General features: G+C 49.0%; 28 non-coding genes across 28 annotated transcripts; 14 read left to right on the plus strand and 14 right to left on the minus strand.

Annotated features, from left to right (window-relative positions):
* The first annotated feature begins 1,406 nt into the window (after nt 1–1,406).
* On the plus strand, nt 1,407–1,478 carry Trnap-ugg (transfer RNA proline (anticodon UGG)). The gene has a single exon. It is a non-coding gene; the product is annotated as a tRNA-Pro (tRNA).
* Nucleotides 1,479–2,114: 636 nt separating this feature from the next.
* On the minus strand, nt 2,115–2,187 carry Trnav-uac (transfer RNA valine (anticodon UAC)). The gene has a single exon. It is a non-coding gene; the product is annotated as a tRNA-Val (tRNA).
* Nucleotides 2,188–2,422: 235 nt separating this feature from the next.
* Trnap-cgg (transfer RNA proline (anticodon CGG)) lies at nt 2,423–2,494 on the plus strand. The gene has a single exon. It is a non-coding gene; the product is annotated as a tRNA-Pro (tRNA).
* A 208-nt stretch (nt 2,495–2,702) lies between these two features.
* Trnav-aac (transfer RNA valine (anticodon AAC)) lies at nt 2,703–2,775 on the minus strand. Its single transcript has one exon. It is a non-coding gene; the product is annotated as a tRNA-Val (tRNA).
* Nucleotides 2,776–4,275: 1,500 nt separating this feature from the next.
* Nucleotides 4,276–4,347, plus strand: Trnap-ugg (transfer RNA proline (anticodon UGG)). The gene has a single exon. It is a non-coding gene; the product is annotated as a tRNA-Pro (tRNA).
* Nucleotides 4,348–4,983: 636 nt separating this feature from the next.
* Nucleotides 4,984–5,056, minus strand: Trnav-uac (transfer RNA valine (anticodon UAC)). Its single transcript has one exon. It is a non-coding gene; the product is annotated as a tRNA-Val (tRNA).
* A 235-nt stretch (nt 5,057–5,291) lies between these two features.
* On the plus strand, nt 5,292–5,363 carry Trnap-cgg (transfer RNA proline (anticodon CGG)). The gene has a single exon. It is a non-coding gene; the product is annotated as a tRNA-Pro (tRNA).
* A 208-nt stretch (nt 5,364–5,571) lies between these two features.
* Nucleotides 5,572–5,644, minus strand: Trnav-aac (transfer RNA valine (anticodon AAC)). The gene has a single exon. It is a non-coding gene; the product is annotated as a tRNA-Val (tRNA).
* A 1,500-nt stretch (nt 5,645–7,144) lies between these two features.
* On the plus strand, nt 7,145–7,216 carry Trnap-ugg (transfer RNA proline (anticodon UGG)). The gene has a single exon. It is a non-coding gene; the product is annotated as a tRNA-Pro (tRNA).
* Nucleotides 7,217–7,852: 636 nt separating this feature from the next.
* Nucleotides 7,853–7,925, minus strand: Trnav-uac (transfer RNA valine (anticodon UAC)). The gene has a single exon. It is a non-coding gene; the product is annotated as a tRNA-Val (tRNA).
* A 235-nt stretch (nt 7,926–8,160) lies between these two features.
* Nucleotides 8,161–8,232, plus strand: Trnap-cgg (transfer RNA proline (anticodon CGG)). Its single transcript has one exon. It is a non-coding gene; the product is annotated as a tRNA-Pro (tRNA).
* A 208-nt stretch (nt 8,233–8,440) lies between these two features.
* On the minus strand, nt 8,441–8,513 carry Trnav-aac (transfer RNA valine (anticodon AAC)). Its single transcript has one exon. It is a non-coding gene; the product is annotated as a tRNA-Val (tRNA).
* Nucleotides 8,514–10,013: 1,500 nt separating this feature from the next.
* Trnap-ugg (transfer RNA proline (anticodon UGG)) lies at nt 10,014–10,085 on the plus strand. Its single transcript has one exon. It is a non-coding gene; the product is annotated as a tRNA-Pro (tRNA).
* A 636-nt stretch (nt 10,086–10,721) lies between these two features.
* Nucleotides 10,722–10,794, minus strand: Trnav-uac (transfer RNA valine (anticodon UAC)). Its single transcript has one exon. It is a non-coding gene; the product is annotated as a tRNA-Val (tRNA).
* Nucleotides 10,795–11,029: 235 nt separating this feature from the next.
* On the plus strand, nt 11,030–11,101 carry Trnap-cgg (transfer RNA proline (anticodon CGG)). Its single transcript has one exon. It is a non-coding gene; the product is annotated as a tRNA-Pro (tRNA).
* A 208-nt stretch (nt 11,102–11,309) lies between these two features.
* Trnav-aac (transfer RNA valine (anticodon AAC)) lies at nt 11,310–11,382 on the minus strand. The gene has a single exon. It is a non-coding gene; the product is annotated as a tRNA-Val (tRNA).
* Nucleotides 11,383–12,882: 1,500 nt separating this feature from the next.
* Trnap-ugg (transfer RNA proline (anticodon UGG)) lies at nt 12,883–12,954 on the plus strand. The gene has a single exon. It is a non-coding gene; the product is annotated as a tRNA-Pro (tRNA).
* A 636-nt stretch (nt 12,955–13,590) lies between these two features.
* On the minus strand, nt 13,591–13,663 carry Trnav-uac (transfer RNA valine (anticodon UAC)). The gene has a single exon. It is a non-coding gene; the product is annotated as a tRNA-Val (tRNA).
* A 235-nt stretch (nt 13,664–13,898) lies between these two features.
* Trnap-cgg (transfer RNA proline (anticodon CGG)) lies at nt 13,899–13,970 on the plus strand. Its single transcript has one exon. It is a non-coding gene; the product is annotated as a tRNA-Pro (tRNA).
* Nucleotides 13,971–14,178: 208 nt separating this feature from the next.
* Nucleotides 14,179–14,251, minus strand: Trnav-aac (transfer RNA valine (anticodon AAC)). The gene has a single exon. It is a non-coding gene; the product is annotated as a tRNA-Val (tRNA).
* Nucleotides 14,252–15,751: 1,500 nt separating this feature from the next.
* Trnap-ugg (transfer RNA proline (anticodon UGG)) lies at nt 15,752–15,823 on the plus strand. Its single transcript has one exon. It is a non-coding gene; the product is annotated as a tRNA-Pro (tRNA).
* Nucleotides 15,824–16,459: 636 nt separating this feature from the next.
* On the minus strand, nt 16,460–16,532 carry Trnav-uac (transfer RNA valine (anticodon UAC)). The gene has a single exon. It is a non-coding gene; the product is annotated as a tRNA-Val (tRNA).
* A 235-nt stretch (nt 16,533–16,767) lies between these two features.
* On the plus strand, nt 16,768–16,839 carry Trnap-cgg (transfer RNA proline (anticodon CGG)). The gene has a single exon. It is a non-coding gene; the product is annotated as a tRNA-Pro (tRNA).
* Nucleotides 16,840–17,047: 208 nt separating this feature from the next.
* Nucleotides 17,048–17,120, minus strand: Trnav-aac (transfer RNA valine (anticodon AAC)). The gene has a single exon. It is a non-coding gene; the product is annotated as a tRNA-Val (tRNA).
* A 1,500-nt stretch (nt 17,121–18,620) lies between these two features.
* On the plus strand, nt 18,621–18,692 carry Trnap-ugg (transfer RNA proline (anticodon UGG)). Its single transcript has one exon. It is a non-coding gene; the product is annotated as a tRNA-Pro (tRNA).
* Nucleotides 18,693–19,328: 636 nt separating this feature from the next.
* Trnav-uac (transfer RNA valine (anticodon UAC)) lies at nt 19,329–19,401 on the minus strand. The gene has a single exon. It is a non-coding gene; the product is annotated as a tRNA-Val (tRNA).
* Nucleotides 19,402–19,636: 235 nt separating this feature from the next.
* Nucleotides 19,637–19,708, plus strand: Trnap-cgg (transfer RNA proline (anticodon CGG)). The gene has a single exon. It is a non-coding gene; the product is annotated as a tRNA-Pro (tRNA).
* A 208-nt stretch (nt 19,709–19,916) lies between these two features.
* Trnav-aac (transfer RNA valine (anticodon AAC)) lies at nt 19,917–19,989 on the minus strand. Its single transcript has one exon. It is a non-coding gene; the product is annotated as a tRNA-Val (tRNA).
* Between the last annotated feature and the right edge of the window lie 781 nt (nt 19,990–20,770).

Raw genomic sequence — 20,770 nt, forward strand, 5'->3', positions numbered from 1 at the left:
TCGCATTCGTATGCAACAATCGACAGCACCCTTGCCTGTCTGAATGCCATCACGAATGAGAGCCCAAGAAGTCGTCGGAAATGCTCGCGGCCGAGTCCTCAGCAGCATCAGCTTCTCATTCTTTCCATACGAGGTACCGTCAATTCGCGCAGTCGCTATTGCAAATGATGTCACCAAAAGCAATCACTTCGTTAGCGGCGAGGAGCCCGGACTCAGCGGTAGCTCTACATGAAGGCACCAGCAGCTCCGTCAGGCCACCGCTGGCGCGCCGGCGCCCGGACCCACGACCGTCAATGACGCTGCAGTCGATGTACTTCTTAATATCGCTTTTGGAAGAAGGAAACCAGGTGTAAATCACACAGTATTTTACTGATGATCTGGAAACGCAAGTTTAGAATAAGTAGAACATTATATAAAATGTGTTGTGTGGTCGAGCGACACCCACGCCTCGCTCTCGCCAGATTATCGTTGCTGCACGGAATGATTGTTAAGGCACCGACGGCTTCAGAGTTCGTCTTCTCGAAGTTTTGCTTTTGCAGTACATTCCGCAATCTTTTCGTTATGAGTCGTCTGTTTCGGTTTCCCGATGTAGTTTTGCTCACTGCTCTCGACTTCTCTTAACCCCGAGCCACCACTAGCCGAAAATTCCGCACTGCTATCTGGTCAATCTGCAGAGCTCGATGAAGGCGTCGCGGTCGTTCCTGAGCTGATGAAACGGCCGAATCTGTAGTTGTTCCCAGATCTCTTCCACAACAACGGCCTCCCAGACGCTTGGATTACAGGAGTACGCCACTACTCCCAGCCGGAGAACTGCATTTGAAAGCGTAATAACATGAGCTACACGTAACTCCGATTTCTGTGTCTGACCTACTTTTAATGAAACTGTCGTCGATTTACTTACTACTATCGCTGCTGGACGAAGCAGATCAGGTGAAAACCATCAGTATTCTTGTAACGAAGAGGTAATGGAAATTTAGGTAAAACAATATCAAAAAAAGTTGTGTGGTGGAGCGACACGTACAGTTGGCTCTTCCTAGATGATCATTGCTGCACGGAATAATTGTTAAGGCACCGACGCCTTCAGGATTGGTCTTCTGGTAGTTTTGCTTGCAGTATATTCCGCAATCTTTTCGTTATGAGTTGGTGTTTCGGATTCCCGATGTTCTTTTGTTTAGTGCATTTGCCTTCCCTTGACACTGAGAAAGCACATGACGAAAGTGAAACACCACCGTCTGTTCATCTGCAGAGCGCGATGAAATTATTCACTCTATATTCATTGCCTTTCATATTCTTCCCATCAGTGGTGAGCGCTGCCTTCAGAAAGCGCTTTTGTTTCTGATTTACATGGAAGTTAGTGTTCCTCGGAGCTGGACTGCTTGGGATTAGCTTCATTGCTACTGGCAGGTGGCTCGTTGGTCTAGGGGTATGATTCCTGCTTTGGGTGCAGGAGGTCCCGGGTTCAAATCCCGGACGAGCCCTACCGTTTTGACCGTGCTGAAGAGTAGGTGGAGCTCACCCACGTTTGCAGCTCTGTAATGAAGAATAGATGCCTGCCGCAGCACGCTTTGTGTAGCACTACGGTGATGAAGGGACCGTTTGATATGGCAAGAATCTGACACCAGTAAATTACATGGGTCGATTGCTGTAGAAGAGCCGACAGTAATCTTGCATGCAACGGAAAACAAAGGTTGTCTTTGCAGAACATGTGCACCGTGAGTGGAGACGAACCTCAATCGTGGAGCAGTCTACCTTCATCTGATTAGCGACGACAACAACCAAAGGGTGGGATACAAGACTGAGCGTAGTTAAGAGTTTCTCACTATTAGTTACGTTCACACTTCAACAGAGCTGTGACAAGGCGAGTGCAGTGAGCTCAGGAAAGCCAGTATGAAGCGCACTTGAAGTAGTCCTGAAGAAATGGATTATAAACTTTGCCGGCCAGAATGGAGCTACGAGCGTTCTGAGTTACTGAATACCGGTACACTATGGGAGCAAGAGCATTTGACAGTAAAATGAAGCGATATCCGTGTAGCACACGACATTTATTATCCATGCATACGCAGACGTGACGTAATCTCGGAAATGGAATCCGAAAAGGGGTTTAAAAAAAGTCGTGTTTCCGCCCGGGATCGAACCGGGGACCTTCTGCGTGTAAAGCAGACGTGATAACCGCTACACCACGGAAACGACGGCTCTGCGGCTGTTCTACCTAGAAACCCGTAGTGGCAACAGATTTTTCCTGCGTAAGCAAAGGCATCGCCTACGAGCTCCCTCCGATTCTAGAAGTTTGCTATTGTAAAAGACATCGATGAAAACAATCAAACCGCAACAGCCAGGGAAAACGCTGGGTGAGCGGCAGCTCTGCATGGTGATACCAAGAACGGAGGCGTCAGTCATGTGCAGCGCTTAGACGCTACGAACAGGCTCGTTGGTCTAGGGGTATGATTCCTGCTTCGGGTGCAGGAGGGCCCGGGTTCAAATCCCGGACGAGCCCTTGCGTTTTGTGCAAATGTGTGGCAACTACCGTCATGCCGGCGGCTGTTCCGCGCATTTCCAGCCCTCCAGGTAAGCACAAAAACCAAGTAGCCGGTTCTGAAAGAGTTTCATGTATCATCTGAGCCCTGGTGGTGGGCCGTTTGAAATTGATTTAAATGGTCACAGTAGAGATTGTAGCAAGGGTCTTGTTGAGTGCGACGAAAAAGTGTTTCCGCCCGGAATCGAACCGGGGACCTTCTGCGTGTTAGGCAGACGTGATAACCGCTACACCACGGAAACTGATACGCTCTGTGCTCCACATCTGACACAACTTGTAGGACGATCGCAACTTTGGCGTAAAAATCACTTTGCGGAAACGCACAATGCAGGTATTTCGCATTCGTATGCAACAATCGACAGCACCCTTGCCTGTCTGAATGCCATCACGAATGAGAGCCCAAGAAGTCGTCGGAAATGCTCGCGGCCGAGTCCTCAGCAGCATCAGCTTCTCATTCTTTCCATACGAGGTACCGTCAATTCGCGCAGTCGCTATTGCAAATGATGTCACCAAAAGCAATCACTTCGTTAGCGGCGAGGAGCCCGGACTCAGCGGTAGCTCTACATGAAGGCACCAGCAGCTCCGTCAGGCCACCGCTGGCACGCCGGCGCCCGGACCCACGACCGTCAATGACGCTGCAGTCGATGTACTTCTTAATATCGCTTTTGGAAGAAGGAAACCAGGTGTAAATCACACAGTATTTTACTGATGATCTGGAAACGCAAGTTTAGAATAAGTAGAACATTATATAAAATGTGTTGTGTGGTCGAGCGACACCCACGCCTCGCTCTCGCCAGATTATCGTTGCTGCACGGAATGATTGTTAAGGCACCGACGGCTTCAGAGTTCGTCTTCTCGAAGTTTTGCTTTTGCAGTACATTCCGCAATCTTTTCGTTATGAGTCGTCTGTTTCGGTTTCCCGATGTAGTTTTGCTCACTGCTCTCGACTTCTCTTAACCCCGAGCCACCACTAGCCGAAAATTCCGCACTGCTATCTGGTCAATCTGCAGAGCTCGATGAAGGCGTCGCGGTCGTTCCTGAGCTGATGAAACGGCCGAATCTGTAGTTGTTCCCAGATCTCTTCCACAACAACGGCCTCCCAGACGCTTGGATTACAGGAGTACGCCACTACTCCCAGCCGGAGAACTGCATTTGAAAGTGTAATAACATGAGCTACACGTAACTCCGATTTCTGTGTCTGACCTACTTTTAATGAAACTGTCGTCGATTTACTTACTACTATCGCTGCTGGACGAAGCAGATCAGGTGAAAACCATCAGTATTCTTGTAACGAAGAGGTAATGGAAATTTAGGTAAAACAATATCAAAAAAAGTTGTGTGGTGGAGCGACACGTACAGTTGGCTCTTCCTAGATGATCATTGCTGCACGGAATAATTGTTAAGGCACCGACGCCTTCAGGATTGGTCTTCTGGTAGTTTTGCTTGCAGTATATTCCGCAATCTTTTCGTTATGAGTTGGTGTTTCGGATTCCCGATGTTCTTTTGTTTAGTGCATTTGCCTTCCCTTGACACTGAGAAAGCACATGACGAAAGTGAAACACCACCGTCTGTTCATCTGCAGAGCGCGATGAAATTATTCACTCTATATTCATTGCCTTTCATATTCTTCCCATCAGTGGTGAGCGCTGCCTTCAGAAAGCGCTTTTGTTTCTGATTTACATGGAAGTTAGTGTTCCTCGGAGCTGGACTGCTTGGGATTAGCTTCATTGCTACTGGCAGGTGGCTCGTTGGTCTAGGGGTATGATTCCTGCTTTGGGTGCAGGAGGTCCCGGGTTCAAATCCCGGACGAGCCCTACCGTTTTGACCGTGCTGAAGAGTAGGTGGAGCTCACCCACGTTTGCAGCTCTGTAATGAAGAATAGATGCCTGCCGCAGCACGCTTTGTGTAGCACTACGGTGATGAAGGGACCGTTTGATATGGCAAGAATCTGACACCAGTAAATTACATGGGTCGATTGCTGTAGAAGAGCCGACAGTAATCTTGCATGCAACGGAAAACAAAGGTTGTCTTTGCAGAACATGTGCACCGTGAGTGGAGACGAACCTCAATCGTGGAGCAGTCTACCTTCATCTGATTAGCGACGACAACAACCAAAGGGTGGGATACAAGACTGAGCGTAGTTAAGAGTTTCTCACTATTAGTTACGTTCACACTTCAACAGAGCTGTGACAAGGCGAGTGCAGTGAGCTCAGGAAAGCCAGTATGAAGCGCACTTGAAGTAGTCCTGAAGAAATGGATTATAAACTTTGCCGGCCAGAATGGAGCTACGAGCGTTCTGAGTTACTGAATACCGGTACACTATGGGAGCAAGAGCATTTGACAGTAAAATGAAGCGATATCCGTGTAGCACACGACATTTATTATCCATGCATACGCAGACGTGACGTAATCTCGGAAATGGAATCCGAAAAGGGGTTTAAAAAAAGTCGTGTTTCCGCCCGGGATCGAACCGGGGACCTTCTGCGTGTAAAGCAGACGTGATAACCGCTACACCACGGAAACGACGGCTCTGCGGCTGTTCTACCTAGAAACCCGTAGTGGCAACAGATTTTTCCTGCGTAAGCAAAGGCATCGCCTACGAGCTCCCTCCGATTCTAGAAGTTTGCTATTGTAAAAGACATCGATGAAAACAATCAAACCGCAACAGCCAGGGAAAACGCTGGGTGAGCGGCAGCTCTGCATGGTGATACCAAGAACGGAGGCGTCAGTCATGTGCAGCGCTTAGACGCTACGAACAGGCTCGTTGGTCTAGGGGTATGATTCCTGCTTCGGGTGCAGGAGGGCCCGGGTTCAAATCCCGGACGAGCCCTTGCGTTTTGTGCAAACGTGTGGCAACTACCGTCATGCCGGCGGCTGTTCCGCGCATTTCCAGCCCTCCAGGTAAGCACAAAAACCAAGTAGCCGGTTCTGAAAGAGTTTCATGTATCATCTGAGCCCTGGTGGTGGGCCGTTTGAAATTGATTTAAATGGTCACAGTAGAGATTGTAGCAAGGGTCTTGTTGAGTGCGACGAAAAAGTGTTTCCGCCCGGAATCGAACCGGGGACCTTCTGCGTGTTAGGCAGACGTGATAACCGCTACACCACGGAAACTGCTACGCTCTGTGCTCCACATCTGACACAACTTGTAGGACGATCGCAACTTTGGCGTAAAAATCACTTTGCGGAAACGCACAATGCAGGTATTTCGCATTCGTATGCAACAATCGACAGCACCCTTGCCTGTCTGAATGCCATCACGAATGAGAGCCCAAGAAGTCGTCGGAAATGCTCGCGGCCGAGTCCTCAGCAGCATCAGCTTCTCATTCTTTCCATACGAGGTACCGTCAATTCGCGCAGTCGCTATTGCAAATGATGTCACCAAAAGCAATCACTTCGTTAGCGGCGAGGAGCCCGGACTCAGCGGTAGCTCTACATGAAGGCACCAGCAGCTCCGTCAGGCCACCGCTGGCGCGCCGGCGCCCGGACCCACGACCGTCAATGACGCTGCAGTCGATGTACTTCTTAATATCGCTTTTGGAAGAAGGAAACCAGGTGTAAATCACACAGTATTTTACTGATGATCTGGAAACGCAAGTTTAGAATAAGTAGAACATTATATAAAATGTGTTGTGTGGTCGAGCGACACCCACGCCTCGCTCTCGCCAGATTATCGTTGCTGCACGGAATGATTGTTAAGGCACCGACGGCTTCAGAGTTCGTCTTCTCGAAGTTTTGCTTTTGCAGTACATTCCGCAATCTTTTCGTTATGAGTCGTCTGTTTCGGTTTCCCGATGTAGTTTTGCTCACTGCTCTCGACTTCTCTTAACCCCGAGCCACCACTAGCCGAAAATTCCGCACTGCTATCTGGTCAATCTGCAGAGCTCGATGAAGGCGTCGCGGTCGTTCCTGAGCTGATGAAACGGCCGAATCTGTAGTTGTTCCCAGATCTCTTCCACAACAACGGCCTCCCAGACGCTTGGATTACAGGAGTACGCCACTACTCCCAGCCGGAGAACTGCATTTGAAAGCGTAATAACATGAGCTACACGTAACTCCGATTTCTGTGTCTGACCTACTTTTAATGAAACTGTCGTCGATTTACTTACTACTATCGCTGCTGGACGAAGCAGATCAGGTGAAAACCATCAGTATTCTTGTAACGAAGAGGTAATGGAAATTTAGGTAAAACAATATCAAAAAAAGTTGTGTGGTGGAGCGACACGTACAGTTGGCTCTTCCTAGATGATCATTGCTGCACGGAATAATTGTTAAGGCACCGACGCCTTCAGGGTTGGTCTTCTGGTAGTTTTGCTTGCAGTATATTCCGCAATCTTTTCGTTATGAGTTGGTGTTTCGGATTCCCGATGTTCTTTTGTTTAGTGCATTTGCCTTCCCTTGACACTGAGAAAGCACATGACGAAAGTGAAACACCACCGTCTGTTCATCTGCAGAGCGCGATGAAATTATTCACTCTATATTCATTGCCTTTCATATTCTTCCCATCAGTGGTGAGCGCTGCCTTCAGAAAGCGCTTTTGTTTCTGATTTACATGGAAGTTAGTGTTCCTCGGAGCTGGACTGCTTGGGATTAGCTTCATTGCTACTGGCAGGTGGCTCGTTGGTCTAGGGGTATGATTCCTGCTTTGGGTGCAGGAGGTCCCGGGTTCAAATCCCGGACGAGCCCTACCGTTTTGACCGTGCTGAAGAGTAGGTGGAGCTCACCCACGTTTGCAGCTCTGTAATGAAGAATAGATGCCTGCCGCAGCACGCTTTGTGTAGCACTACGGTGATGAAGGGACCGTTTGATATGGCAAGAATCTGACACCAGTAAATTACATGGGTCGATTGCTGTAGAAGAGCCGACAGTAATCTTGCATGCAACGGAAAACAAAGGTTGTCTTTGCAGAACATGTGCACCGTGAGTGGAGACGAACCTCAATCGTGGAGCAGTCTACCTTCATCTGATTAGCGACGACAACAACCAAAGGGTGGGATACAAGACTGAGCGTAGTTAAGAGTTTCTCACTATTAGTTACGTTCACACTTCAACAGAGCTGTGACAAGGCGAGTGCAGTGAGCTCAGGAAAGCCAGTATGAAGCGCACTTGAAGTAGTCCTGAAGAAATGGATTATAAACTTTGCCGGCCAGAATGGAGCTACGAGCGTTCTGAGTTACTGAATACCGGTACACTATGGGAGCAAGAGCATTTGACAGTAAAATGAAGCGATATCCGTGTAGCACACGACATTTATTATCCATGCATACGCAGACGTGACGTAATCTCGGAAATGGAATCCGAAAAGGGGTTTAAAAAAAGTCGTGTTTCCGCCCGGGATCGAACCGGGGACCTTCTGCGTGTAAAGCAGACGTGATAACCGCTACACCACGGAAACGACGGCTCTGCGGCTGTTCTACCTAGAAACCCGTAGTGGCAACAGATTTTTCCTGCGTAAGCAAAGGCATCGCCTACGAGCTCCCTCCGATTCTAGAAGTTTGCTATTGTAAAAGACATCGATGAAAACAATCAAACCGCAACAGCCAGGGAAAACGCTGGGTGAGCGGCAGCTCTGCATGGTGATACCAAGAACGGAGGCGTCAGTCATGTGCAGCGCTTAGACGCTACGAACAGGCTCGTTGGTCTAGGGGTATGATTCCTGCTTCGGGTGCAGGAGGTCCCGGGTTCAAATCCCGGACGAGCCCTTGCGTTTTGTGCAAACGTGTGGCAACTACCGTCATGCCGGCGGCTGTTCCGCGCATTTCCAGCCCTCCAGGTAAGCACAAAAACCAAGTAGCCGGTTCTGAAAGAGTTTCATGTATCATCTGAGCCCTGGTGGTGGGCCGTTTGAAATTGATTTAAATGGTCACAGTAGAGATTGTAGCAAGGGTCTTGTTGAGTGCGACGAAAAAGTGTTTCCGCCCGGAATCGAACCGGGGACCTTCTGCGTGTTAGGCAGACGTGATAACCGCTACACCACGGAAACTGCTACGCTCTGTGCTCCACATCTGACACAACTTGTAGGACGATCGCAACTTTGGCGTAAAAATCACTTTGCGGAAACGCACAATGCAGGTATTTCGCATTCGTATGCAACAATCGACAGCACCCTTGCCTGTCTGAATGCCATCACGAATGAGAGCCCAAGAAGTCGTCGGAAATGCTCGCGGCCGAGTCCTCAGCAGCATCAGCTTCTCATTCTTTCCATACGAGGTACCGTCAATTCGCGCAGTCGCTATTGCAAATGATGTCACCAAAAGCAATCACTTCGTTAGCGGCGAGGAGCCCGGACTCAGCGGTAGCTCTACATGAAGGCACCAGCAGCTCCGTCAGGCCACCGCTGGCGCGCCGGCGCCCGGACCCACGACCGTCAATGACGCTGCAGTCGATGTACTTCTTAATATCGCTTTTGGAAGAAGGAAACCAGGTGTAAATCACACAGTATTTTACTGATGATCTGGAAACGCAAGTTTAGAATAAGTAGAACATTATATAAAATGTGTTGTGTGGTCGAGCGACACCCACGCCTCGCTCTCGCCAGATTATCGTTGCTGCACGGAATGATTGTTAAGGCACCGACGGCTTCAGAGTTCGTCTTCTCGAAGTTTTGCTTTTGCAGTACATTCCGCAATCTTTTCGTTATGAGTCGTCTGTTTCGGTTTCCCGATGTAGTTTTGCTCACTGCTCTCGACTTCTCTTAACCCCGAGCCACCACTAGCCGAAAATTCCGCACTGCTATCTGGTCAATCTGCAGAGCTCGATGAAGGCGTCGCGGTCGTTCCTGAGCTGATGAAACGGCCGAATCTGTAGTTGTTCCCAGATCTCTTCCACAACAACGGCCTCCCAGACGCTTGGATTACAGGAGTACGCCACTACTCCCAGCCGGAGAACTGCATTTGAAAGCGTAATAACATGAGCTACACGTAACTCCGATTTCTGTGTCTGACCTACTTTTAATGAAACTGTCGTCGATTTACTTACTACTATCGCTGCTGGACGAAGCAGATCAGGTGAAAACCATCAGTATTCTTGTAACGAAGAGGTAATGGAAATTTAGGTAAAACAATATCAAAAAAAGTTGTGTGGTGGAGCGACACGTACAGTTGGCTCTTCCTAGATGATCATTGCTGCACGGAATAATTGTTAAGGCACCGACGCCTTCAGGATTGGTCTTCTGGTAGTTTTGCTTGCAGTATATTCCGCAATCTTTTCGTTATGAGTTGGTGTTTCGGATTCCCGATGTTCTTTTGTTTAGTGCATTTGCCTTCCCTTGACACTGAGAAAGCACATGACGAAAGTGAAACACCACCGTCTGTTCATCTGCAGAGCGCGATGAAATTATTCACTCTATATTCATTGCCTTTCATATTCTTCCCATCAGTGGTGAGCGCTGCCTTCAGAAAGCGCTTTTGTTTCTGATTTACATGGAAGTTAGTGTTCCTCGGAGCTGGACTGCTTGGGATTAGCTTCATTGCTACTGGCAGGTGGCTCGTTGGTCTAGGGGTATGATTCCTGCTTTGGGTGCAGGAGGTCCCGGGTTCAAATCCCGGACGAGCCCTACCGTTTTGACCGTGCTGAAGAGTAGGTGGAGCTCACCCACGTTTGCAGCTCTGTAATGAAGAATAGATGCCTGCCGCAGCACGCTTTGTGTAGCACTACGGTGATGAAGGGACCGTTTGATATGGCAAGAATCTGACACCAGTAAATTACATGGGTCGATTGCTGTAGAAGAGCCGACAGTAATCTTGCATGCAACGGAAAACAAAGGTTGTCTTTGCAGAACATGTGCACCGTGAGTGGAGACGAACCTCAATCGTGGAGCAGTCTACCTTCATCTGATTAGCGACGACAACAACCAAAGGGTGGGATACAAGACTGAGCGTAGTTAAGAGTTTCTCACTATTAGTTACGTTCACACTTCAACAGAGCTGTGACAAGGCGAGTGCAGTGAGCTCAGGAAAGCCAGTATGAAGCGCACTTGAAGTAGTCCTGAAGAAATGGATTATAAACTTTGCCGGCCAGAATGGAGCTACGAGCGTTCTGAGTTACTGAATACCGGTACACTATGGGAGCAAGAGCATTTGACAGTAAAATGAAGCGATATCCGTGTAGCACACGACATTTATTATCCATGCATACGCAGACGTGACGTAATCTCGGAAATGGAATCCGAAAAGGGGTTTAAAAAAAGTCGTGTTTCCGCCCGGGATCGAACCGGGGACCTTCTGCGTGTAAAGCAGACGTGATAACCGCTACACCACGGAAACGACGGCTCTGCGGCTGTTCTACCTAGAAACCCGTAGTGGCAACAGATTTTTCCTGCGTAAGCAAAGGCATCGCCTACGAGCTCCCTCCGATTCTAGAAGTTTGCTATTGTAAAAGACATCGATGAAAACAATCAAACCGCAACAGCCAGGGAAAACGCTGGGTGAGCGGCAGCTCTGCATGGTGATACCAAGAACGGAGGCGTCAGTCATGTGCAGCGCTTAGACGCTACGAACAGGCTCGTTGGTCTAGGGGTATGATTCCTGCTTCGGGTGCAGGAGGGCCCGGGTTCAAATCCCGGACGAGCCCTTGCGTTTTGTGCAAATGTGTGGCAACTACCGTCATGCCGGCGGCTGTTCCGCGCATTTCCAGCCCTCCAGGTAAGCACAAAAACCAAGTAGCCGGTTCTGAAAGAGTTTCATGTATCATCTGAGCCCTGGTGGTGGGCCGTTTGAAATTGATTTAAATGGTCACAGTAGAGATTGTAGCAAGGGTCTTGTTGAGTGCGACGAAAAAGTGTTTCCGCCCGGAATCGAACCGGGGACCTTCTGCGTGTTAGGCAGACGTGATAACCGCTACACCACGGAAACTGCTACGCTCTGTGCTCCACATCTGACACAACTTGTAGGACGATCGCAACTTTGGCGTAAAAATCACTTTGCGGAAACGCACAATGCAGGTATTTCGCATTCGTATGCAACAATCGACAGCACCCTTGCCTGTCTGAATGCCATCACGAATGAGAGCCCAAGAAGTCGTCGGAAATGCTCGCGGCCGAGTCCTCAGCAGCATCAGCTTCTCATTCTTTCCATACGAGGTACCGTCAATTCGCGCAGTCGCTATTGCAAATGATGTCACCAAAAGCAATCACTTCGTTAGCGGCGAGGAGCCCGGACTCAGCGGTAGCTCTACATGAAGGCACCAGCAGCTCCGTCAGGCCACCGCTGGCGCGCCGGCGCCCGGACCCACGACCGTCAATGACGCTGCAGTCGATGTACTTCTTAATATCGCTTTTGGAAGAAGGAAACCAGGTGTAAATCACACAGTATTTTACTGATGATCTGGAAACGCAAGTTTAGAATAAGTAGAACATTATATAAAATGTGTTGTGTGGTCGAGCGACACCCATGCCTCGCTCTCGCCAGATTATCGTTGCTGCACGGAATGATTGTTAAGGCACCGACGGCTTCAGAGTTCGTCTTCTCGAAGTTTTGCTTTTGCAGTACATTCCGCAATCTTTTCGTTATGAGTCGTCTGTTTCGGTTTCCCGATGTAGTTTTGCTCACTGCTCTCGACTTCTCTTAACCCCGAGCCACCACTAGCCGAAAATTCCGCACTGCTATCTGGTCAATCTGCAGAGCTCGATGAAGGCGTCGCGGTCGTTCCTGAGCTGATGAAACGGCCGAATCTGTAGTTGTTCCCAGATCTCTTCCACAACAACGGCCTCCCAGACGCTTGGATTACAGGAGTACGCCACTACTCCCAGCCGGAGAACTGCATTTGAAAGCGTAATAACATGAGCTACACGTAACTCCGATTTCTGTGTCTGACCTACTTTTAATGAAACTGTCGTCGATTTACTTACTACTATCGCTGCTGGACGAAGCAGATCAGGTGAAAACCATCAGTATTCTTGTAACGAAGAGGTAATGGAAATTTAGGTAAAACAATATCAAAAAAAGTTGTGTGGTGGAGCGACACGTACAGTTGGCTCTTCCTAGATGATCATTGCTGCACGGAATAATTGTTAAGGCACCGACGCCTTCAGGATTGGTCTTCTGGTAGTTTTGCTTGCAGTATATTCCGCAATCTTTTCGTTATGAGTTGGTGTTTCGGATTCCCGATGTTCTTTTGTTTAGTGCATTTGCCTTCCCTTGACACTGAGAAAGCACATGACGAAAGTGAAACACCACCGTCTGTTCATCTGCAGAGCGCGATGAAATTATTCACTCTATATTCATTGCCTTTCATATTCTTCCCATCAGTGGTGAGCGCTGCCTTCAGAAAGCGCTTTTGTTTCTGATTTACATGGAAGTTAGTGTTCCTCGGAGCTGGACTGCTTGGGATTAGCTTCATTGCTACTGGCAGGTGGCTCGTTGGTCTAGGGGTATGATTCCTGCTTTGGGTGCAGGAGGTCCCGGGTTCAAATCCCGGACGAGCCCTACCGTTTTGACCGTGCTGAAGAGTAGGTGGAGCTCACCCACGTTTGCAGCTCTGTAATGAAGAATAGATGCCTGCCGCAGCACGCTTTGTGTAGCACTACGGTGATGAAGGGACCGTTTGATATGGCAAGAATCTGACACCAGTAAATTACATGGGTCGATTGCTGTAGAAGAGCCGACAGTAATCTTGCATGCAACGGAAAACAAAGGTTGTCTTTGCAGAACATGTGCACCGTGAGTGGAGACGAACCTCAATCGTGGAGCAGTCTACCTTCATCTGATTAGCGACGACAACAACCAAAGGGTGGGATACAAGACTGAGCGTAGTTAAGAGTTTCTCACTATTAGTTACGTTCACACTTCAACAGAGCTGTGACAAGGCGAGTGCAGTGAGCTCAGGAAAGCCAGTATGAAGCGCACTTGAAGTAGTCCTGAAGAAATGGATTATAAACTTTGCCGGCCAGAATGGAGCTACGAGCGTTCTGAGTTACTGAATACCGGTACACTATGGGAGCAAGAGCATTTGACAGTAAAATGAAGCGATATCCGTGTAGCACACGACATTTATTATCCATGCATACGCAGACGTGACGTAATCTCGGAAATGGAATCCGAAAAGGGGTTTAAAAAAAGTCGTGTTTCCGCCCGGGATCGAACCGGGGACCTTCTGCGTGTAAAGCAGACGTGATAACCGCTACACCACGGAAACGACGGCTCTGCGGCTGTTCTACCTAGAAACCCGTAGTGGCAACAGATTTTTCCTGCGTAAGCAAAGGCATCGCCTACGAGCTCCCTCCGATTCTAGAAGTTTGCTATTGTAAAAGACATCGATGAAAACAATCAAACCGCAACAGCCAGGGAAAACGCTGGGTGAGCGGCAGCTCTGCATGGTGATACCAAGAACGGAGGCGTCAGTCATGTGCAGCGCTTAGACGCTACGAACAGGCTCGTTGGTCTAGGGGTATGATTCCTGCTTCGGGTGCAGGAGGGCCCGGGTTCAAATCCCGGACGAGCCCTTGCGTTTTGTGCAAACGTGTGGCAACTACCGTCATGCCGGCGGCTGTTCCGCGCATTTCCAGCCCTCCAGGTAAGCACAAAAACCAAGTAGCCGGTTCTGAAAGAGTTTCATGTATCATCTGAGCCCTGGTGGTGGGCCGTTTGAAATTGATTTAAATGGTCACAGTAGAGATTGTAGCAAGGGTCTTGTTGAGTGCGACGAAAAAGTGTTTCCGCCCGGAATCGAACCGGGGACCTTCTGCGTGTTAGGCAGACGTGATAACCGCTACACCACGGAAACTGCTACGCTCTGTGCTCCACATCTGACACAACTTGTAGGACGATCGCAACTTTGGCGTAAAAATCACTTTGCGGAAACGCACAATGCAGGTATTTCGCATTCGTATGCAACAATCGACAGCACCCTTGCCTGTCTGAATGCCATCACGAATGAGAGCCCAAGAAGTCGTCGGAAATGCTCGCGGCCGAGTCCTCAGCAGCATCAGCTTCTCATTCTTTCCATACGAGGTACCGTCAATTCGCGCAGTCGCTATTGCAAATGATGTCACCAAAAGCAATCACTTCGTTAGCGGCGAGGAGCCCGGACTCAGCGGTAGCTCTACATGAAGGCACCAGCAGCTCCGTCAGGCCACCGCTGGCGCGCCGGCGCCCGGACCCACGACCGTCAATGACGCTGCAGTCGATGTACTTCTTAATATCGCTTTTGGAAGAAGGAAACCAGGTGTAAATCACACAGTATTTTACTGATGATCTGGAAACGCAAGTTTAGAATAAGTAGAACATTATATAAAATGTGTTGTGTGGTCGAGCGACACCCACGCCTCGCTCTCGCCGGATTATCGTTGCTGCACGGAATGATTGTTAAGGCACCGACGGCTTCAGAGTTCGTCTTCTCGAAGTTTTGCTTTTGCAGTACATTCCGCAATCTTTTCGTTATGAGTCGTCTGTTTCGGTTTCCCGATGTAGTTTTGCTCACTGCTCTCGACTTCTCTTAACCCCGAGCCACCACTAGCCGAAAATTCCGCACTGCTATCTGGTCAATCTGCAGAGCTCGATGAAGGCGTCGCGGTCGTTCCTGAGCTGATGAAACGGCCGAATCTGTAGTTGTTCCCAGATCTCTTCCACAACAACGGCCTCCCAGACGCTTGGATTACAGGAGTACGCCACTACTCCCAGCCGGAGAACTGCATTTGAAAGCGTAATAACATGAGCTACACGTAACTCCGATTTCTGTGTCTGACCTACTTTTAATGAAACTGTCGTCGATTTACTTACTACTATCGCTGCTGGACGAAGCAGATCAGGTGAAAACCATCAGTATTCTTGTAACGAAGAGGTAATGGAAATTTAGGTAAAACAATATCAAAAAAAGTTGTGTGGTGGAGCGACACGTACAGTTGGCTCTTCCTAGATGATCATTGCTGCACGGAATAATTGTTAAGGCACCGACGCCTTCAGGATTGGTCTTCTGGTAGTTTTGCTTGCAGTATATTCCGCAATCTTTTCGTTATGAGTTGGTGTTTCGGATTCCCGATGTTCTTTTGTTTAGTGCATTTGCCTTCCCTTGACACTGAGAAAGCACATGACGAAAGTGAAACACCACCGTCTGTTCATCTGCAGAGCGCGATGAAATTATTCACTCTATATTCATTGCCTTTCATATTCTTCCCATCAGTGGTGAGCGCTGCCTTCAGAAAGCGCTTTTGTTTCTGATTTACATGGAAGTTAGTGTTCCTCGGAGCTGGACTGCTTGGGATTAGCTTCATTGCTACTGGCAGGTGGCTCGTTGGTCTAGGGGTATGATTCCTGCTTTGGGTGCAGGAGGTCCCGGGTTCAAATCCCGGACGAGCCCTACCGTTTTGACCGTGCTGAAGAGTAGGTGGAGCTCACCCACGTTTGCAGCTCTGTAATGAAGAATAGATGCCTGCCGCAGCACGCTTTGTGTAGCACTACGGTGATGAAGGGACCGTTTGATATGGCAAGAATCTGACACCAGTAAATTACATGGGTCGATTGCTGTAGAAGAGCCGACAGTAATCTTGCATGCAACGGAAAACAAAGGTTGTCTTTGCAGAACATGTGCACCGTGAGTGGAGACGAACCTCAATCGTGGAGCAGTCTACCTTCATCTGATTAGCGACGACAACAACCAAAGGGTGGGATACAAGACTGAGCGTAGTTAAGAGTTTCTCACTATTAGTTACGTTCACACTTCAACAGAGCTGTGACAAGGCGAGTGCAGTGAGCTCAGGAAAGCCAGTATGAAGCGCACTTGAAGTAGTCCTGAAGAAATGGATTATAAACTTTGCCGGCCAGAATGGAGCTACGAGCGTTCTGAGTTACTGAATACCGGTACACTATGGGAGCAAGAGCATTTGACAGTAAAATGAAGCGATATCCGTGTAGCACACGACATTTATTATCCATGCATACGCAGACGTGACGTAATCTCGGAAATGGAATCCGAAAAGGGGTTTAAAAAAAGTCGTGTTTCCGCCCGGGATCGAACCGGGGACCTTTTGCGTGTAAAGCAGACGTGATAACCGCTACACCACGGAAACGACGGCTCTGCGGCTGTTCTACCTAGAAACCCGTAGTGGCAACAGATTTTTCCTGCGTAAGCAAAGGCATCGCCTACGAGCTCCCTCCGATTCTAGAAGTTTGCTATTGTAAAAGACATCGATGAAAACAATCAAACCGCAACAGCCAGGGAAAACGCTGGGTGAGCGGCAGCTCTGCATGGTGATACCAAGAACGGAGGCGTCAGTCATGTGCAGCGCTTAGACGCTACGAACAGGCTCGTTGGTCTAGGGGTATGATTCCTGCTTCGGGTGCAGGAGGGCCCGGGTTCAAATCCCGGACGAGCCCTTGCGTTTTGTGCAAATGTGTGGCAACTACCGTCATGCCGGCGGCTGTTCCGCGCATTTCCAGCCCTCCAGGTAAGCACAAAAACCAAGTAGCCGGTTCTGAAAGAGTTTCATGTATCATCTGAGCCCTGGTGGTGGGCCGTTTGAAATTGATTTAAATGGTCACAGTAGAGATTGTAGCAAGGGTCTTGTTGAGTGCGACGAAAAAGTGTTTCCGCCCGGAATCGAACCGGGGACCTTCTGCGTGTTAGGCAGACGTGATAACCGCTACACCACGGAAACTGCTACGCTCTGTGCTCCACATCTGACACAACTTGTAGGACGATCGCAACTTTGGCGTAAAAATCACTTTGCGGAAACGCACAATGCAGGTATTTCGCATTCGTATGCAACAATCGACAGCACCCTTGCCTGTCTGAATGCCATCACGAATGAGAGCCCAAGAAGTCGTCGGAAATGCTCGCGGCCGAGTCCTCAGCAGCATCAGCTTCTCATTCTTTCCATACGAGGTACCGTCAATTCGCGCAGTCGCTATTGCAAATGATGTCACCAAAAGCAATCACTTCGTTAGCGGCGAGGAGCCCGGACTCAGCGGTAGCTCTACATGAAGGCACCAGCAGCTCCGTCAGGCCACCGCTGGCGCGCCGGCGCCCGGACCCACGACCGTCAATGACGCTGCAGTCGATGTACTTCTTAATATCGCTTTTGGAAGAAGGAAACCAGGTGTAAATCACACAGTATTTTACTGATGATCTGGAAACGCAAGTTTAGAATAAGTAGAACATTATATAAAATGTGTTGTGTGGTCGAGCGACACCCACGCCTCGCTCTCGCCAGATTATCGTTGCTGCACGGAATGATTGTTAAGGCACCGACGGCTTCAGAGTTCGTCTTCTCGAAGTTTTGCTTTTGCAGTACATTCCGCAATCTTTTCGTTATGAGTCGTCTGTTTCGGTTTCCCGATGTAGTTTTGCTCACTGCTCTCGACTTCTCTTAACCCCGAGCCACCACTAGCCGAAAATTCCGCACTGCTATCTGGTCAATCTGCAGAGCTCGATGAAGGCGTCGCGGTCGTTCCTGAGCTGATGAAACGGCCGAATCTGTAGTTGTTCCCAGATCTCTTCCACAACAACGGCCTCCCAGACGCTTGGATTACAGGAGTACGCCACTACTCCCAGCCGGAGAACTGCATTTGAAAGTGTAATAACATGAGCTACACGTAACTCCGATTTCTGTGTCTGACCTACTTTTAATGAAACTGTCGTCGATTTACTTACTACTATCGCTGCTGGACGAAGCAGATCAGGTGAAAACCATCAGTATTCTTGTAACGAAGAGGTAATGGAAATTTAGGTAAAACAATATCAAAAAAAGTTGTGTGGTGGAGCGACACGTACAGTTGGCTCTTCCTAGATGATCATTGCTGCACGGAATAATTGTTAAGGCACCGACGCCTTCAGGATTGGTCTTCTGGTAGTTTTGCTTGCAGTATATTCCGCAATCTTTTCGTTATGAGTTGGTGTTTCGGATTCCCGATGTTCTTTTGTTTAGTGCATTTGCCTTCCCTTGACACTGAGAAAGCACATGACGAAAGTGAAACACCACCGTCTGTTCATCTGCAGAGCGCGATGAAATTATTCACTCTATATTCATTGCCTTTCATATTCTTCCCATCAGTGGTGAGCGCTGCCTTCAGAAAGCGCTTTTGTTTCTGATTTACATGGAAGTTAGTGTTCCTCGGAGCTGGACTGCTTGGGATTAGCTTCATTGCTACTGGCAGGTGGCTCGTTGGTCTAGGGGTATGATTCCTGCTTTGGGTGCAGGAGGTCCCGGGTTCAAATCCCGGACGAGCCCTACCGTTTTGACCGTGCTGAAGAGTAGGTGGAGCTCACCCACGTTTGCAGCTCTGTAATGAAGAATAGATGCCTGTCGCAGCACGCTTTGTGTAGCACTACGGTGATGAAGGGACCGTTTGATATGGCAAGAATCTGACACCAGTAAATTACATGGGTCGATTGCTGTAGAAGAGCCGACAGTAATCTTGCATGCAACGGAAAACAAAGGTTGTCTTTGCAGAACATGTGCACCGTGAGTGGAGACGAACCTCAATCGTGGAGCAGTCTACCTTCATCTGATTAGCGACGACAACAACCAAAGGGTGGGATACAAGACTGAGCGTAGTTAAGAGTTTCTCACTATTAGTTACGTTCACACTTCAACAGAGCTGTGACAAGGCGAGTGCAGTGAGCTCAGGAAAGCCAGTATGAAGCGCACTTGAAGTAGTCCTGAAGAAATGGATTATAAACTTTGCCGGCCAGAATGGAGCTACGAGCGTTCTGAGTTACTGAATACCGGTACACTATGGGAGCAAGAGCATTTGACAGTAAAATGAAGCGATATCCGTGTAGCACACGACATTTATTATCCATGCATACGCAGACGTGACGTAATCTCGGAAATGGAATCCGAAAAGGGGTTTAAAAAAAGTCGTGTTTCCGCCCGGGATCGAACCGGGGACCTTCTGCGTGTAAAGCAGACGTGATAACCGCTACACCACGGAAACGACGGCTCTGCGGCTGTTCTACCTAGAAACCCGTAGTGGCAACAGATTTTTCCTGCGTAAGCAAAGGCATCGCCTACGAGCTCCCTCCGATTCTAGAAGTTTGCTATTGTAAAAGACATCGATGAAAACAATCAAACCGCAACAGCCAGGGAAAACGCTGGGTGAGCGGCAGCTCTGCATGGTGATACCAAGAACGGAGGCGTCAGTCATGTGCAGCGCTTAGACGCTACGAACAGGCTCGTTGGTCTAGGGGTATGATTCCTGCTTCGGGTGCAGGAGGGCCCGGGTTCAAATCCCGGACGAGCCCTTGCGTTTTGTGCAAACGTGTGGCAACTACCGTCATGCCGGCGGCTGTTCCGCGCATTTCCAGCCCTCCAGGTAAGCACAAAAACCAAGTAGCCGGTTCTGAAAGAGTTTCATGTATCATCTGAGCCCTGGTGGTGGGCCGTTTGAAATTGATTTAAATGGTCACAGTAGAGATTGTAGCAAGGGTCTTGTTGAGTGCGACGAAAAAGTGTTTCCGCCCGGAATCGAACCGGGGACCTTCTGCGTGTTAGGCAGACGTGATAACCGCTACACCACGGAAACTGCTACGCTCTGTGCTCCACATCTGACACAACTTGTAGGACGATCGCAACTTTGGCGTAAAAATCACTTTGCGGAAACGCACAATGCAGGTATTTCGCATTCGTATGCAACAATCGACAGCACCCTTGCCTGTCTGAATGCCATCACGAATGAGAGCCCAAGAAGTCGTCGGAAATGCTCGCGGCCGAGTCCTCAGCAGCATCAGCTTCTCATTCTTTCCATACGAGGTACCGTCAATTCGCGCAGTCGCTATTGCAAATGATGTCACCAAAAGCAATCACTTCGTTAGCGGCGAGGAGCCCGGACTCAGCGGTAGCTCTACATGAAGGCACCAGCAGCTCCGTCAGGCCACCGCTGGCGCGCCGGCGCCCGGACCCACGACCGTCAATGACGCTGCAGTCGATGTACTTCTTAATATCGCTTTTGGAAGAAGGAAACCAGGTGTAAATCACACAGTATTTTACTGATGATCTGGAAACGCAAGTTTAGAATAAGTAGAACATTATATAAAATGTGTTGTGTGGTCGAGCGACACCCACGCCTCGCTCTCGCCAGATTATCGTTGCTGCACGGAATGATTGTTAAGGCACCGACGGCTTCAGAGTTCGTCTTCTCGAAGTTTTGCTTTTGCAGTACATTCCGCAATCTTTTCGTTATGAGTCGTCTGTTTCGGTTTCCCGATGTAGTTTTGCTCACTGCTCTCGACTTCTCTTAACCCCGAGCCACCACTAGCCGAAAATTCCGCACTGCTATCTGGTCAATCTGCAGAGCTCGATGAAGG

Source organism: Schistocerca cancellata, unplaced genomic scaffold, assembly GCF_023864275.1.
Source record: "Schistocerca cancellata isolate TAMUIC-IGC-003103 unplaced genomic scaffold, iqSchCanc2.1 HiC_scaffold_634, whole genome shotgun sequence".
Lineage (NCBI taxonomy): Eukaryota > Metazoa > Arthropoda > Insecta > Orthoptera > Acrididae > Schistocerca > Schistocerca cancellata.